Below are 16,596 nucleotides of genomic sequence, written 5' to 3' on the forward strand. Positions count from 1 at the left end.
AAATCCAAGCCCTAGGCTAAACCCTAACCCTAACCCTAGGCAGATAAATCAGCCTAGGTATAGGGATGGTGCCAAGGAAAAAGCTGTGAAAGCTGCCATGTTGTTGCACTTTTGTACTCCCCTTGGGATGCCTTGAACAGCTGCAGTGTGCCTGGAGCTAAGGGCTTCCTAGTTTTAAAAATCCTAGCCCTAGGCCTAAGCCTAACAGTAACCCTGGGAAGGGAAATCAGCCTGGTGTTAGGCTTCTTGCCAAGGAAAAAGCCGTGAAAGCAGCCATGTTGTGGCACTTTTGCACTCCCTTTTGGATGCCTTTCACAGCTCCAGTGTGCCTGGAACTCAGGGCTTCCTGATTTTAAAAATCCTAGCCCTAGGCCGAACCCCAGCCCTAAGACGAGAAAGGCAAATCAACCAGGAATTAGGCATGTCCCCAAGGAAAAAGCTGTGGAGGCAGGCATGTTGTGGTACTTTTGCGCTCTTCTTGGCTAGTCCTTCGCAGCTGCTGTGTTCTTGGAACTCAGGGCTTTCTGGTTAATAGAGCCCTTACCCTAGGCGTAACTCAAACCTTAAGCCTAGGAAGGAAAATCAGCCTATGGTTCGGGATGGTCTCATGGAAATATCAGTGGTGGCAGCCAAGTTGAGTCACTTTTGCGCTCCCCTTGGGATGCCTTTCGCAGCTGCAGTGTGCCTGGAGCCCAGGGCTTCCTGGTTTTAAAAGTCCTAGGCCTAAGCCTAACAGTAACCCTAGGAAGGTAAATCAGCCGGGTATTAGGGTTCTTCCTAAGGGAAAAGCCGTGAAAGCAGCCATGTTGTGGCACTTCTGCACTCCCTTTGGGATGCCTTTGGCAGATGAAGTAAGCCTGGAACTCAGGGCTTCCTGGTTAAAGAAATCCAAGCCCTAGGCTGAACCCTAACCCTAACCCTAGGCAGATAAATCAGCCTAGGTATAGGGATGGTGCCAAGGAAAAAGCTGTGAAAGCTGCCATGTTGTTGCACTTTTGTACTCCCCTTGGGATGCCTTGAACAGCTGCAGTGTGCCTGGAGCTAAGGGCTTCCTAGTTTTAAAAATCCTAGCCCTAGGCCTAAGCCTAACAGTAACCCTGGGAAGGGAAATCAGCCTGGTGTTAGGCTTCTTGCCAAGGAAAAAGCCGTGAAAGCAGCCATGTTGTGGCACTTTTGCACTCCCTTTTGGATGCCTTTCACAGCTCCAGTGTGCCTGGAACTCAGGGCTTCCTGATTTTAAAAATCCTAGCCCTAGGCCGAACCCCAACACTAAGACGAGAAAGGCAAATCAGCCAGGAATTAGGCATGTCCCCAAGGAAAAAGCTGTGGAGGCAGGCATGTTGTGGTACTTTTGCGCTCTTCTTGGCTAGTCCTTCGCAGCTGCTGTGTTCTTGGAACTCAGGGCTTTCTGGTTAATAGAACGCTTACCCTAGGCGTAACTCAAACCTTAAGCCTAGGAAGGAAAATCAGCCTATGGTTCGGGATGGTGTCATGGAAATATCAGTGGTGGCAGCCAAGTTGCGTCACTTTTGCGCTCCCCTTGGGATGCCTTTCGCAGCTGCAGTGTGCCTGGAGCCCAGGGCTTCCTGGTTTTAAAAGTCCTAGGCCTAAGCCTAACAGTAACCCTAGGAAGGTAAATCAGCCGGGTATTAGGGTTCTTCCTAAGGGAAAAGCCGTGAAAGCAGCCATGTTGTGGCACTTCTGCACTCCCTTTGGGATGCCTTTGGCAGATGAAGTAAGCCTGGAACTCAGGGCTTCCTGGTTAAAGAAATCCAAGCCCTAGGCTGAACCCTAACCCTAACCCTAGGCAGATAAATCAGCCTAGGTATAGGGATGGTGCCAAGGAAAAAGCTGTGAAAGCTGCCATGTTGTTGCACTTTTGTACTCCCCTTGGGATGCCTTGAACAGCTGCAGTGTGCCTGGAGCTAAGGGCTTCCTAGTTTTAAAAATCCTAGCCCTAGGCCTAAGCCTAACAGTAACCCTGGGAAGGTAAATCAGCCTGGTGTTAGGCTTCTTGCCAAGGAAAAAGCCGTGAAAGCAGCCATGTTGTGGCACTTTTGCACTCCCTTTTGGATGCCTTTCACAGCTCCAGTGTGCCTGGAACTCAGGGCTTCCTGATTTTAAAAATCCTAGCCCTAGGCCGAACCCCAACCCTAAGACGAGAAAGGCAAATCAGCCAGGAATTAGGCATGTCCCCAAGGAAAAAGCTGTGGAGGCAGGCATGTTGTGGTACTTTTGCGCTCTTCTTGGCTAGTCCTTCGCAGCTGCTGTGTTCTTGGAACTCAGGGCTCTCTGGTAAATAGAGCCCTTACCCTAGGCGTAACTCAAACCTTAAGCCTAGGAAGGAAAATCAGCCTATGGTTCGGGATGGTCTCATGGAAATATCAGTGGTGGCAGCCAAGTTGCGTCACTTTTGCGCTCCCCTTGGGATGCCTTTCGCAGCTGCAGTGTGCCTGGAGCCCAGGGCTTCCTGGTTTTAAAAGTCCTAGGCCTAAGCCTAACAGTAACCCTAGGAAGGTAAATCAGCCGGGTATTAGGGTTCTTCCTAAGGGAAAAGCCGTGAAAGCAGCCATGTTGTGGCACTTCTGCACTCCCTTTGGGATGCCTTTGGCAGATGAAGTCAGCCTGGAACTCAGGGCTTCCTGGTTAAAGAAATCCAAGCCCTAGGCTGAACCCTAACCCTAACCCTAGGCAGATAAATCAGACTAGGTATAGGGATGGTGCCAAAAAACAAGCTGTGAAAGCTGCCATGTTGTTGCACTTTTGTACTCCCCTTGGGATGCCTTGAACAGCTGCAGTGTGCCTGGAGCCCAGGGCTTCCTAGTTTTAAAAATCCTAGCCCTAGGCCTAAGCCTAACAGTAACCCTGGGAAGGGAAATCAGCCTGGTGTTAGGCTTCTTGCCAAGGAAAAAGCCGTGAAAGCAGCCATGTTGTGGCACTTCTGCACTCCCTTTGGGATGCCTTTGGCAGATGAAGTAAGCCTGGAGCCCAGGGCTTCCTGGTTAAAGAATTCCAAGCCCTAGGGTCAACCATAACCCTAACCGTAGGCAGATAAATCAGCCTAGGTATAGGGATGGTGCCAAGGAAAAAGCTGTGAAAGCTGCCATGTTGTTGCACTTTTGTACTCCCCTTGGGATGCCTTGAACAGCTGCAGTGTGCCTGGAGCCCAGGGCTTCCTAGTTTTAAAAATCCTAGCCCTAGGCCTAAGCCTAACAGTAACCCTGGGAAGGGAAATCAGCCTGGTGTTAGACTTCTTGCCAAGGAAAAAGCCGTGAAAGCAGCCATGTTGTGGCACTTCTGCACTCCCTTTGGGATGCCTTTGGCAGATGAAGTAAGCCTGGAGCCCAGGGCTTCCTGGTTAAAGAATTCCAAGCCCTAGGGTCAACCATAACCCTAACCGTAGGCAGATAAATCAGCCTAGGTATAGGGATGGTGCCAAGGAAAAAGCTGTGAAAGCTGCCATGTTGTTGCACTTTTGTACTCCCCTTGGGATGCCTTGAACAGCTGCAGTGTGCCTGGAGCCCAGGGCTTCCTAGTTTTAAAAATCCTAGCCCTAGGCCTAAGCCTAACAGTAACCCTGGGAAGGGAAATCAGCCTGGTGTTAGGCTTCTTGCCAAGGAAAAAGCCGTGAAAGCAGCCATGTTGTGGCACTTTTGCACTCCCTTTTGGATGCCTTTCACAGCTCCAGTGTGCCTGGAACTCAGGGCTTCCTGATTTTAAAAATCCTAGCCCTAGGCCGAACCCCAACCCTAAGACGAGAAAGGCAAATCAGCCAGGAATTAGGCATGTCCCCAAGGAAAAAGCTGTGGAGGCAGGCATGTTGTGCTACTTTTGCGCTCTTCTTGGCTAGTCCTTCACAGCTGCTGTGTTCTTGGAACTCAGGGCTTTCTGGTTAATAGAACCCTTCCCCTAGGCGTAACTCAAACCTTAAGCCTAGGAAGGAAAATCAGCCTATGGTTCGGGATGCTCCCATGGAAATATCAGTGCTGGCAGCCAAGTTGCGTCACTTTTGCGCTCCCCTTGGGATGCCTTTCGCAGCTGCAGTGTGCCTGGAGCCCAGGGCTTCCTGGTTTTAAAAGTCCTAGGCCTAAGCCTAACAGTAACCCTAGGAAGGTAAATCAGCCGGGTATTAGGGTTCTTCCTAAGGGAAAAGCCGTGAAAGCAGCCATGTTGTGGCACTTCTGCACTCCCTTTGGGATGCCTTTGGCAGATGAAGTAAGCCTGGAACTCAGGGCTTCCTGGTTAAAGAAATCCAAGCCCTAGGCTGAACCCTAACCCTAACCCTAGGCAGATAAATCAGCCTAGGTATAGGGATGGTGCCAAGGAAAAAGCTGTGAAAGCTGCCATGTTGTTGCACTTTTGTACTCCCCTTGGGATGCCTTGAACAGCTGCAGTTTGCCTGGAGCCCAGGGCTTCCTAGTTTTAAAAATCCTAGCCCTAGGCCTAAGCCTAACAGTAACCCTGGGAAGGTAAATCAGCCGGGTATTAGGGTTCTTCCTAAGGGATAAGCCGTGAAAGCAGCCATGTTTTGGCACTTCTGCACTCCCTTTGGGATGCCTTTGGCAGATGAAGTAAGCCTGGAACTCAGGGCTTCCTGGTTAAAGAAATCCAAGCCCTAGGCTGAAGCCTAACCCTAACCCTAGGCAGATAAATCAGCCTAGGTATAGGGATGGTGCCAAGGAAAAAGCTGTGAAAGCTGCCATGTTGTTGCACTTTTGTACTCCCCTTGGGATGCCTTGAACAGCTGCAGTGTGCCTGGAGCCCAGGGCTTCCTAGTTTTAAAAATCCTAGCCCTAGGCCTAAGCCTAACAGTAACCCTGGGAAGGTAAATCAGCCTGGTGTTAGGCTTCTTGCCAAGGAAAAAGCCGTGAAAGCAGCCATGTTGTGGCACTTTTGCACTCCCTTTTGGATGCCTTTCACAGCTCCAGTGTGCCTGGAACTCAGGGCTTCCTGATTTTAAAAATCCTAGCCCTAGGCCGAACCCCAACCCTAAGACGAGAAAGGCAAATCAGCCAGGATTTAGGCATGTCCCAAAGGAAAAAGCTGTGGAGGCAGGCATGTTGTGGTACTTTTGCGCTCTTCTTGGCTAGTTCTTCGCAGCTGCTGTGTTCTTGGAACTCAGGGCTTTCTGGTTAATAGAGCCCTTACCCTAGGCGTAACTCAAACCTTAAGCCTAGGAAGGAAAATCAGCCTATGGTTCGGGATGGTCTCATGGAAATATCAGTGGTGGCAGCCAAGTTGCGTCACTTTTGCGCTCCCCTTGGGATGCCTTTCGCAGCTGCAGTGTGCCTGGAGCCCAGGGCTTCCTGGTTTTAAAAGTCCTAGGCCTAAGCCTAACAGTAACCCTAGGAAGGTAAATCAGCCGGGTATTAGGGGTCTTCCTAAGGGAAAAGCCGTGAAAGCAGCCATGTTGTGGCACTTCTGCACTCCCTTTGGGATGCCTTTGGCAGATGAAGTAAGCCTGGAACTCAGGGCTTCCTGGTTAAAGAAATCCAAGCCCTAGGCTAAACCCTAACCCTAACCCTAGGCACATAAATCAGCCTAGGTATAGGGATGGTGCCAAGGAAAAAGCTGTGAAAGCTGCCATGTTGTTGCACTTTTGTACTCCCCTTGGGATGCCTTGAACAGCTGCAGTGTGCCTGGAGCTAAGGGCTTCCTAGTTTTAAAAATCCTAGCCCTAGGCCTAAGCCTAACAGTAACCCTGGGAAGGGAAATCAGCCTGGTGTTAGGCTTCTTGCCAAGGAAAAAGCCGTGAAAGCAGCCATGTTGTGGCACTTTTGCACTCCCTTTTGGATGCCTTTCACAGCTCCAGTGTGCCTGGAACTCAGGGCTTCCTGATTTTAAAAATCCTAGCCCTAGGCCGAACCCCAGCCCTAAGACGAGAAAGGCAAATCAACCAGGAATTAGGCATGTCCCCAAGGAAAAAGCTGTGGAGGCAGGCATGTTGTGGTACTTTTGCGCTCTTCTTGGCTAGTCCTTCGCAGCTGCTGTGTTCTTGGAACTCAGGGCTTTCTGGTTAATAGAACGCTTACCCTAGGCGTAACTCAAACCTTAAGCCTAGGAAGGAAAATCAGCCTATGGTTCGGGATGGTCTCATGGAAATATCAGTGGTGGCAGCCAAGTTGCGTCACTTTTGCGCTCCCCTTGGGATGCCTTTCGCAGCTGCAGTGTGCCTGGAGCCCAGGGCTTCCTGGTTTTAAAAGTCCTAGGCCTAAGCCTAACAGTAACCCTAGGAAGGTAAATCAGCCGGGTATTAGGGTTCTTCCTAAGGGAAAAGCCGTGAAAGCAGCCATGTTGTGGCACTTCTGCACTCCCTTTGGGATGCCTTTGGCAGATGAAGTAAGCCTGGAACTCAGGGCTTCCTGGTTAAAGAAATCCAAGCCCTAGGCTGAACCCTAACCCTAACCCTAGGCAGATAAATCAGCCTAGGTATAGGGATGGTGCCAAGGAAAAAGCTGTGAAAGCTGCCATGTTGTTGCACTTTTGTACTCCCCTTGGGATGCCTTGAACAGCTGCAGTGTGCCTGGAGCTAAGGGCTTCCTAGTTTTAAAAATCCTAGCCCTAGGCCTAAGCCTAACAGTAACCCTGGGAAGGTAAATCAGCCCGGTGTTAGGCTTCTTGCCAAGGAAAAAGCCGTGAAAGCAGCCATGTTGTGGCACTTTTGCACTCCCTTTTGGATGCCTTTCACAGCTCCAGTGTGCCTGGAACTCAGGGCTTCCTGATTTTAAAAATCCTAGCCCTAGGCCGAACCCCAACACTAAGACGAGAAAGGCAAATCAGCCAGGAATTAGGCATGTCCCCAAGGAAAAAGCTGTGGAGGCAGGCATGTTGTGCTACTTTTGCGCTCTTCTTGGCTAGTCCTTCACAGCTGCTGTGTTCTTGGAACTCAGGGCTTTCTGGTTAATAGAACCCTTCCCCTAGGCGTAACTCAAACCTTAAGCCTAGGAAGGAAAATCAGCCTATGGTTCGGGATGCTCCCATGGAAATATCAGTGCTGGCAGCCAAGTTGCGTCACTTTTGCGCTCCCCTTGGGATGCCTTTCGCAGCTGCAGTGTGCCTGGAGCCCAGGGCTTCCTGGTTTTAAAAGTCCTAGGCCTAAGCCTAACAGTAACCCTAGGAAGGTAAATCAGCCGGGTATTAGGGTTCTTCCTAAGGGAAAAGCCGTGAAAGCAGCCATGTTGTGGCACTTCTGCACTCCCTTTGGGATGCCTTTGGCAGATGAAGTAAGCCTGGAACTCAGGGCTTCCTGGTTAAAGAAATCCAAGCCCTAGGCTGAACCCTAACCCTAACCCTAGGCAGATAAATCAGCCTAGGTATAGGGATGGTGCCAAGGAAAAAGCTGTGAAAGCTGCCATGTTGTTGCACTTTTGTACTCCCCTTGGGATGCCTTGAACAGCTGCAGTTTGCCTGGAGCCCAGGGCTTCCTAGTTTTAAAAATCCTAGCCCTAGGCCTAAGCCTAACAGTAACCCTGGGAAGGTAAATCAGCCGGGTATTAGGGTTCTTCCTAAGGGATAAGCCGTGAAAGCAGCCATGTTTTGGCACTTCTGCACTCCCTTTGGGATGCCTTTGGCAGATGAAGTAAGCCTGGAACTCAGGGCTTCCTGGTTAAAGAAATCCAAGCCCTAGGCTGAAGCCTAACCCTAACCCTAGGCAGATAAATCAGCCTAGGTATAGGGATGGTGCCAAGGAAAAAGCTGTGAAAGCTGCCATGTTGTTGCACTTTTGTACTCCCCTTGGGATGCCTTGAACAGCTGCAGTGTGCCTGGAGCCCAGGGCTTCCTAGTTTTAAAAATCCTAGCCCTAGGCCTAAGCCTAACAGTAACCCTGGGAAGGTAAATCAGCCTGGTGTTAGGCTTCTTGCCAAGGAAAAAGCCGTGAAAGCAGCCATGTTGTGGCACTTTTGCACTCCCTTTTGGATGCCTTTCACAGCTCCAGTGTGCCTGGAACTCAGGGCTTCCTGATTTTAAAAATCCTAGCCCTAGGCCGAACCCCAACCCTAAGACGAGAAAGGCAAATCAGCCAGGATTTAGGCATGTCCCAAAGGAAAAAGCTGTGGAGGCAGGCATGTTGTGGTACTTTTGCGCTCTTCTTGGCTAGTTCTTCGCAGCTGCTGTGTTCTTGGAACTCAGGGCTTTCTGGTTAATAGAGCCCTTACCCTAGGCGTAACTCAAACCTTAAGCCTAGGAAGGAAAATCAGCCTATGGTTCGGGATGGTCTCATGGAAATATCAGTGGTGGCAGCCAAGTTGCGTCACTTTTGCGCTCCCCTTGGGATGCCTTTCGCAGCTGCAGTGTGCCTGGAGCCCAGGGCTTCCTGGTTTTAAAAGTCCTAGGCCTAAGCCTAACAGTAACCCTAGGAAGGTAAATCAGCCGGGTATTAGGGGTCTTCCTAAGGGAAAAGCCGTGAAAGCAGCCATGTTGTGGCACTTCTGCACTCCCTTTGGGATGCCTTTGGCAGATGAAGTAAGCCTGGAACTCAGGGCTTCCTGGTTAAAGAAATCCAAGCCCTAGGCTAAACCCTAACCCTAACCCTAGGCACATAAATCAGCCTAGGTATAGGGATGGTGCCAAGGAAAAAGCTGTGAAAGCTGCCATGTTGTTGCACTTTTGTACTCCCCTTGGGATGCCTTGAACAGCTGCAGTGTGCCTGGAGCTAAGGGCTTCCTAGTTTTAAAAATCCTAGCCCTAGGCCTAAGCCTAACAGTAACCCTGGGAAGGGAAATCAGCCTGGTGTTAGGCTTCTTGCCAAGGAAAAAGCCGTGAAAGCAGCCATGTTGTGGCACTTTTGCACTCCCTTTTGGATGCCTTTCACAGCTCCAGTGTGCCTGGAACTCAGGGCTTCCTGATTTTAAAAATCCTAGCCCTAGGCCGAACCCCAGCCCTAAGACGAGAAAGGCAAATCAACCAGGAATTAGGCATGTCCCCAAGGAAAAAGCTGTGGAGGCAGGCATGTTGTGGTACTTTTGCGCTCTTCTTGGCTAGTCCTTCGCAGCTGCTGTGTTCTTGGAACTCAGGGCTTTCTGGTTAATAGAACGCTTACCCTAGGCGTAACTCAAACCTTAAGCCTAGGAAGGAAAATCAGCCTATGGTTCGGGATGGTCTCATGGAAATATCAGTGGTGGCAGCCAAGTTGCGTCACTTTTGCGCTCCCCTTGGGATGCCTTTCGCAGCTGCAGTGTGCCTGGAGCCCAGGGCTTCCTGGTTTTAAAAGTCCTAGGCCTAAGCCTAACAGTAACCCTAGGAAGGTAAATCAGCCGGGTATTAGGGTTCTTCCTAAGGGAAAAGCCGTGAAAGCAGCCATGTTGTGGCACTTCTGCACTCCCTTTGGGATGCCTTTGGCAGATGAAGTAAGCCTGGAACTCAGGGCTTCCTGGTTAAAGAAATCCAAGCCCTAGGCTGAACCCTAACCCTAACCCTAGGCAGATAAATCAGCCTAGGTATAGGGATGGTGCCAAGGAAAAAGCTGTGAAAGCTGCCATGTTGTTGCACTTTTGTACTCCCCTTGGGATGCCTTGAACAGCTGCAGTGTGCCTGGAGCTAAGGGCTTCCTAGTTTTAAAAATCCTAGCCCTAGGCCTAAGCCTAACAGTAACCCTGGGAAGGTAAATCAGCCCGGTGTTAGGCTTCTTGCCAAGGAAAAGGCCGTGAAAGCAGCCATGTTGTGGCACTTTTGCACTCCCTTTTGGATGCCTTTCACAGCTCCAGTGTGCCTGGAACTCAGGGCTTCCTGATTTTAAAAATCCTAGCCCTAGGCCGAACCCCAACACTAAGACGAGAAAGGCAAATCAGCCAGGAATTAGGCATGTCCCCAAGGAAAAAGCTGTGGAGGCAGGCATGTTGTGGTACTTTTGCGCTCTTCTTGGCTAGTCCTTCGCAGCTGCTGTGTTCTTGGAACTCAGGGCTTTCTGGTTAATAGAACGCTTACCCTAGGCGTAACTCAAATCTTAAGCCTAGGAAGGAAAATCAGCCTATGGTTCGGGATGGTCTCATGGAAATATCAGTGGTGGCAGCCAAGTTGCGTCACTTTTGCGCTCCCCTTGGGATGCCTTTCGCAGCTGCAGTGTGCCTGGAGCCCAGGGCTTCCTGGTTTTAAAAGTCCTAGGCCTAAGCCTAACAGTAACCCTAGGAAGGTAAATCAGCCGGGTATTAGGGTTCTTCCTAAGGGAAAAGCCGTGAAAGCAGCCATGTTGTGGCACTTCTGCACTCCCTTTGGGATGCCTTTGGCAGATGAAGTAAGCCTGGAACTCAGGGCTTCCTGGTTAAAGAAATCCAAGCCCTAGGCTGAACCCTAACCCTAACCCTAGGCAGATAAATCAGCCTAGGTATAGGGATGGTGCCAAGGAAAAAGCTGTGAAAGCTGCCATGTTGTTGCACTTTTGTACTCCCCTTGGGATGCCTTGAACAGCTGCAGTGTGCCTGGAGCTAAGGGCTTCCTAGTTTTAAAAATCCTAGCCCTAGGCCTAAGCCTAACAGTAACCCTGGGAAGGGAAATCAGCCTGGTGTTAGGCTTCTTGCCAAGGAAAAAGCCGTGAAAGCAGCCATGTTGTGGCACTTTTGCACTCCCTTTTGGATGCCTTTCACAGCTCCAGTGTGCCTGGAACTCAGGGCTTCCTGATTTTAAAAATCCTAGCCCTAGGCCGAACCCCAACCCTAAGACGAGAAAGGCAAATCAGCCAGGAATTAGGCATGTCCCCAAGGAAAAAGCTGTGGAGGCAGGCATGTTGTGGTACTTTTGCGCTCTTCTTGGCTAGTCCTTCGCAGCTGCTGTGTTCTTGGAACTCAGGGCTCTCTGGTAAATAGAGCCCTTACCCTAGGCGTAACTCAAACCTTAACCCTAGGAAGGAAAATCAGCCTATGGTTCGGGATGGTCTCATGGAAATATCAGTGGTGGCAGCCAAGTTGCGTCACTTTTGCGCTCCCCTTGGGATGCCTTTCGCAGCTGCAGTGTGCCTGGAGCCCAGGGCTTCCTGGTTTTAAAAGTCCTAGGCCTAAGCCTAACAGTAACCCTAGGAAGGTAAATCAGCCGGGTATTAGGGTTCTTCCTAAGGGAAAAGCCGTGAAAGCAGCCATGTTGTGGCACTTCTGCACTCCCTTTGGGATGCCTTTGGCAGATGAAGTAAGCCTGGAACTCAGGGCTTCCTGGTTAAAGAAATCCAAGCCCTAGGCTGAACCCTAACCCTAACCCTAGGCAGATAAATCAGACTAGGTATAGGGATGGTGCCAAAAAACAAGCTGTGAAAGCTGCCATGTTGTTGCACTTTTGTACTCCCCTTGGGATGCCTTGAACAGCTGCAGTGTGCCTGGAGCCCAGGGCTTCCTAGTTTTAAAAATCCTAGCCCTAGGCCTAAGCCTAACAGTAACCCTGGGAAGGGAAATCAGCCTGGTGTTAGGCTTCTTGCCAAGGAAAAAGCCGTGAAAGCAGCCATGTTGTGGCACTTCTGCACTCCCTTTGGGATGCCTTTGGCAGATGAAGTAAGCCTGGAGCCCAGGGCTTCCTGGTTAAAGAATTCCAAGCCCTAGGGTCAACCATAACCCTAACCGTAGGCAGATAAATCAGCCTAGGTATAGGGATGGTGCCAAGGAAAAAGCTGTGAAAGCTGCCATGTTGTTGCACTTTTGTACTCCCCTTGGGATGCCTTGAACAGCTGCAGTGTGCCTGGAGCCCAGGGCTTCCTAGTTTTAAAAATCCTAGCCCTAGGCCTAAGCCTAACAGTAACCCTGGGAAGGGAAATCAGCCTGGTGTTAGACTTCTTGCCAAGGAAAAAGCCGTGAAAGCAGCCATGTTGTGGCACTTCTGCACTCCCTTTGGGATGCCTTTGGCAGATGAAGTAAGCCTGGAGCCCAGGGCTTCCTGGTTAAAGAATTCCAAGCCCTAGGGTCAACCATAACCCTAACCGTAGGCAGATAAATCAGCCTAGGTATAGGGATGGTGCCAAGGAAAAAGCTGTGAAAGCTGCCATGTTGTTGCACTTTTGTACTCCCCTTGGGATGCCTTGAACAGCTGCAGTGTGCCTGGAGCCCAGGGCTTCCTAGTTTTAAAAATCCTAGCCCTAGGCCTAAGCCTAACAGTAACCCTGGGAAGGGAAATCAGCCTGGTGTTAGGCTTCTTGCCAAGGAAAAAGCCGTGAAAGCAGCCATGTTGTGGCACTTTTGCACTCCCTTTTGGATGCCTTTCACAGCTCCAGTGTGCCTGGAACTCAGGGCTTCCTGATTTTAAAAATCCTAGCCCTAGGCCGAACCCCAGCCCTAAGACGAGAAAGGCAAATCAGCCAGGAATTAGGCATGTCCCCAAGGAAAAAGCTGTGGAGGCAGGCATGTTGTGCTACTTTTGCGCTCTTCTTGGGTAGTCCTTCACAGCTGCTGTGTTCTTGGAACTCAGGGCTTTCTGGTTAATAGAACCCTTACCCTAGGCGTAACTCAAACCTTAAGCCTAGGAAGGAAAATCAGCCTATGGTTCGGGATGCTCCCATGGAAATATCAGTGGTGGCAGCCAAGTTGCGTCACTTTTGCGCTCCCCTTGGGATGCCTTTCGCAGCTGCAGTGTGCCTGGAGCCCAGGGCTTCCTGGTTTTAAAAGTCCTAGGCCTAAGCCTAACAGTAACCCTAGGAAGGTAAATCAGCCGGGTATTAGGGTTCTTCCTAAGGGAAAAGCCGTGAAAGCAGCCATGTTGTGGCACTTCTGCACTCCCTTTGGGATGCCTTTGGCAGATGAAGTAAGCCTGGAACTCAGGGCTTCCTGGTTAAAGAAATCCAAGCCCTAGGCTGAACCCTAACCCTAACCCTAGGCAGATAAATCAGCCTACGTATAGGGATGGTGCCAAGGAAAAAGCTGTGAAAGCTGCCATGTTGTTGCACTTTTGTACTCCCCTTGGGATGCCTTGAACAGCTGCAGTTTGCCTGGAGCTAAGGGCTTCCTAGTTTTAAAAATCCTAGCCCTAGGCCTAAGCCTAACAGTAACCCTGGGAAGGTAAATCAGCCGGGTATTAGGGTTCTTCCTAAGGGAAAAGCCGTGAAAGCAGCCATGTTGTGGCACTTCTGCACTCCCTTTGGGATGCCTTTGGCAGATGAAGTAAGCCTGGAACTCAGGGCTTCCTGGTTAAAGAAATCCAAGCCCTAGGCTGAACCCTAACCCTAACCCTAGGCAGATAAATCAGCCTAGGTATAGGGATGGTGCCAAGGAAAAAGCTGTGAAAGCTGCCATGTTGTTGCACTTTTGTACTCCCCTTGGGATGCCTTGAACAGCTGCAGTGTGCCTGGAGCCCAGGGCTTCCTAGTTTTAAAAATCCTAGCCCTAGGCCTAAGCCTAACAGTAACCCTGGGAAGGTAAATCAGCCTGGTGTTAGGCTTCTTGCCAAGGAAAAAGCCGTGAAAGCAGCCATGTTGTGGCACTTTTGCACTCCCTTTTGGATGCCTTTCACAGCTCCAGTGTGCCTGGAACTCAGGGCTTCCTGATTTTAAAAATCCTAGCCCTAGGCCGAACCCCAACCCTAAGACGAGAAAGGCAAATCAGCCAGGATTTAGGCATGTCCCAAAGGAAAAAGCTGTGGAGGCAGGCATGTTGTGGTACTTTTGCGCTCTTCTTGGCTAGTTCTTCGCAGCTGCTGTGTTCTTGGAACTCAGGGCTTTCTGGTTAATAGAGCCCTTACCCTAGGCGTAACTCAAACCTTAAGCCTAGGAAGGAAAATCAGCCTATGGTTCGGGATGGTCTCATGGAAATATCAGTGGTGGCAGCCAAGTTGCGTCACTTTTGCGCTCCCCTTGGGATGCCTTTCGCAGCTGCAGTGTGCCTGGAGCCCAGGGCTTCCTGGTTTTAAAAGTCCTAGGCCTAAGCCTAACAGTAACCCTAGGAAGGTAAATCAGCCGGGTATTAGGGTTCTTCCTAAGGGAAAAGCCGTGAAAGCAGCCATGTTGTGGCACTTCTGCACTCCCTTTGGGATGCCTTTGGCAGATGAAGTAAGCCTGGAACTCAGGGCTTCCTGGTTAAAGAAATCCAAGCCCTAGGCTAAACCCTAACCCTAACCCTAGGCACATAAATCAGCCTAGGTATAGGGATGGTGCCAAGGAAAAAGCTGTGAAAGCTGCCATGTTGTTGCACTTTTGTACTCCCCTTGGGATGCCTTGAACAGCTGCAGTGTGCCTGGAGCTAAGGGCTTCCTAGTTTTAAAAATCCTAGCCCTAGGCCTAAGCCTAACAGTAACCCTGGGAAGGGAAATCAGCCTGGTGTTAGGCTTCTTGCCAAGGAAAAAGCCGTGAAAGCAGCCATGTTGTGGCACTTTTGCACTCCCTTTTGGATGCCTTTCACAGCTCCAGTGTGCCTGGAACTCAGGGCTTCCTGATTTTAAAAATCCTAGCCCTAGGCCGAACCCCAGCCCTAAGACGAGAAAGGCAAATCAACCAGGAATTAGGCATGTCCCCAAGGAAAAAGCTGTGGAGGCAGGCATGTTGTGGTACTTTTGCGCTCTTCTTGGCTAGTCCTTCGCAGCTGCTGTGTTCTTGGAACTCAGGGCTTTCTGGTTAATAGAACCCTTACCCTAGGCGTAACTCAAACCTTAAGCCTAGGAAGGAAAATCAGCCTATGGTTCGGGATGGTCTCATGGAAATATCAGTGGTGGCAGCCAAGTTGCGTCACTTTTGCGCTCCCCTTGGGATGCCTTTCGCAGCTGCAGTGTGCCTGGAGCCCAGGGCTTCCTGGTTTTAAAAGTCCTAGGCCTAAGCCTAACAGTAACCCTGGGAAGGGAAATCAGCCTGGTGTTAGGCTTCTTGCCAAGGAAAAAGCCGTGAAAGCAGCCATGTTGTGGCACTTCTGCACTCCCTTTGGGATGCCTTTGGCAGATGAAGTAAGCCTGGAGCCCAGGGCTTCCTGGTTAAAGAATTCCAAGCCCTAGGGTCAACCATAACCCTAACCGTAGGCAGATAAATCAGCCTAGGTATAGGGATGGTGCCAAGGAAAAAGCTGTGAAAGCTGCCATGTTGTTGCACTTTTGTACTCCCCTTGGGATGCCTTGAACAGCTGCAGTGTGCCTGGAGCCCAGGGCTTCCTAGTTTTAAAAATCCTAGCCCTAGGCCTAAGCCTAACAGTAACCCTGGGAATGGAAATCAGCCTGGTGTTAGACTTCTTGCCAAGGAAAAAGCCGTGAAAGCAGCCATGTTGTGGCACTTCTGCACTCCCTTTGGGATGCATTTGGCAGATGAAGTAAGCCTGGAGCCCAGGGCTTCCTGGTTAAAGAATTCCAAGCCCTAGGGTCAACCATAACCCTAACCGTAGGCAGATAAATCAGCCTAGGTATAGGGATGGTGCCAAGGAAAAAGCTGTGAAAGCTGCCATGTTGTTGCACTTTTGTACTCCCCTTGGGATGCCTTGAACAGCTGCAGTGTGCCTGGAGCCCAGGGCTTCCTAGTTTTAAAAATCCTAGCCCTAGGCCTAAGCCTAACAGTAACCCTGGGAAGGTAAATCAGCCTGGTGTTAGGCTTCTTGCCAAGGAAAAAGCCGTGAAAGCAGCCATGTTGTGGCACTTTTGCACTCCCTTTTGGATGCCTTTCACAGCTCCAGTGTGCCTGGAACTCAGGGCTTCCTGATTTTAAAAATCCTAGCCCTAGGCCGAACCCCAACCCTAAGACGAGAAAGGCAAATCAGCCAGGAATTAGGCATGTCCCCAAGGAAAAAGCTGTGGAGGCAGGCATGTTGTGCTACTTTTGCGCTCTTCTTGGGTAGTCCTTCACAGCTGCTGTGTTCTTGGAACTCAGGGCTTTCTGGTTAATAGAACCCTTACCCTAGGCGTAACTCAAACCTTAAGCCTAGGAAGGAAAATCAGCCTATGGTTCGGGATGCTCCCATGGAAATATCAGTGGTGGCAGCCAAGTTGCGTCACTTTTGCGCTCCCCTTGGGATGCCTTTCGCAGCTGCAGTGTGCCTGGAGCCCAGGGCTTCCTGGTTTTAAAAGTCCTAGGCCTAAGCCTAACAGTAACCCTAGGAAGGTAAATCAGCCGGGTATTAGGGTTCTTCCTAAGGGAAAAGCCGTGAAAGCAGCCATGTTGTGGCACTTCTGCACTCCCTTTGGGATGCCTTTGGCAGATGAAGTAAGCCTGGAACTCAGGGCTTCCTGGTTAAAGAAATCCAAGCCCTAGGCTGAAGCCTAACCCTAACCCTAGGCAGATAAATCAGCCTAGGTATAGGGATGGTGCCAAGGAAAAAGCTGTGAAAGCTGCCATGTTGTTGCACTTTTGTACTCCCCTTGGGATGCCTTGAACAGCTGCAGTGTGCCTGGAGCTAAGGGCTTCCTAGTTTTAAAAATCCTAGCCCTAGGCCTAAGCCTAACAGTAACCCTGGGAAGGGAAATCAGCCTGGTGTTAGGCTTCTTGCCAAGGAAAAAGCCGTGAAAGCAGCCATGTTGTGGCACTTTTGCACTCCCTTTTGGATGCCTTTCACAGCTCCAGTGTGCCTGGAACTCAGGGCTTCCTGATTTTAAAAATCCTAGCCCTAGGCCGAACCCCAACCCTAAGACGAGAAAGGCAAATCAGCCAGGATTTAGGCATGTCCTAAAGGAAAAAGCTGTGGAGGCAGGCATGTTGTGGTACTTTTGCGCTCTTCTTGGCTAGTT

This window comes from Ammospiza caudacuta, chromosome 27, assembly GCF_027887145.1.
Source record: "Ammospiza caudacuta isolate bAmmCau1 chromosome 27, bAmmCau1.pri, whole genome shotgun sequence".
NCBI lineage: Eukaryota > Metazoa > Chordata > Aves > Passeriformes > Passerellidae > Ammospiza > Ammospiza caudacuta.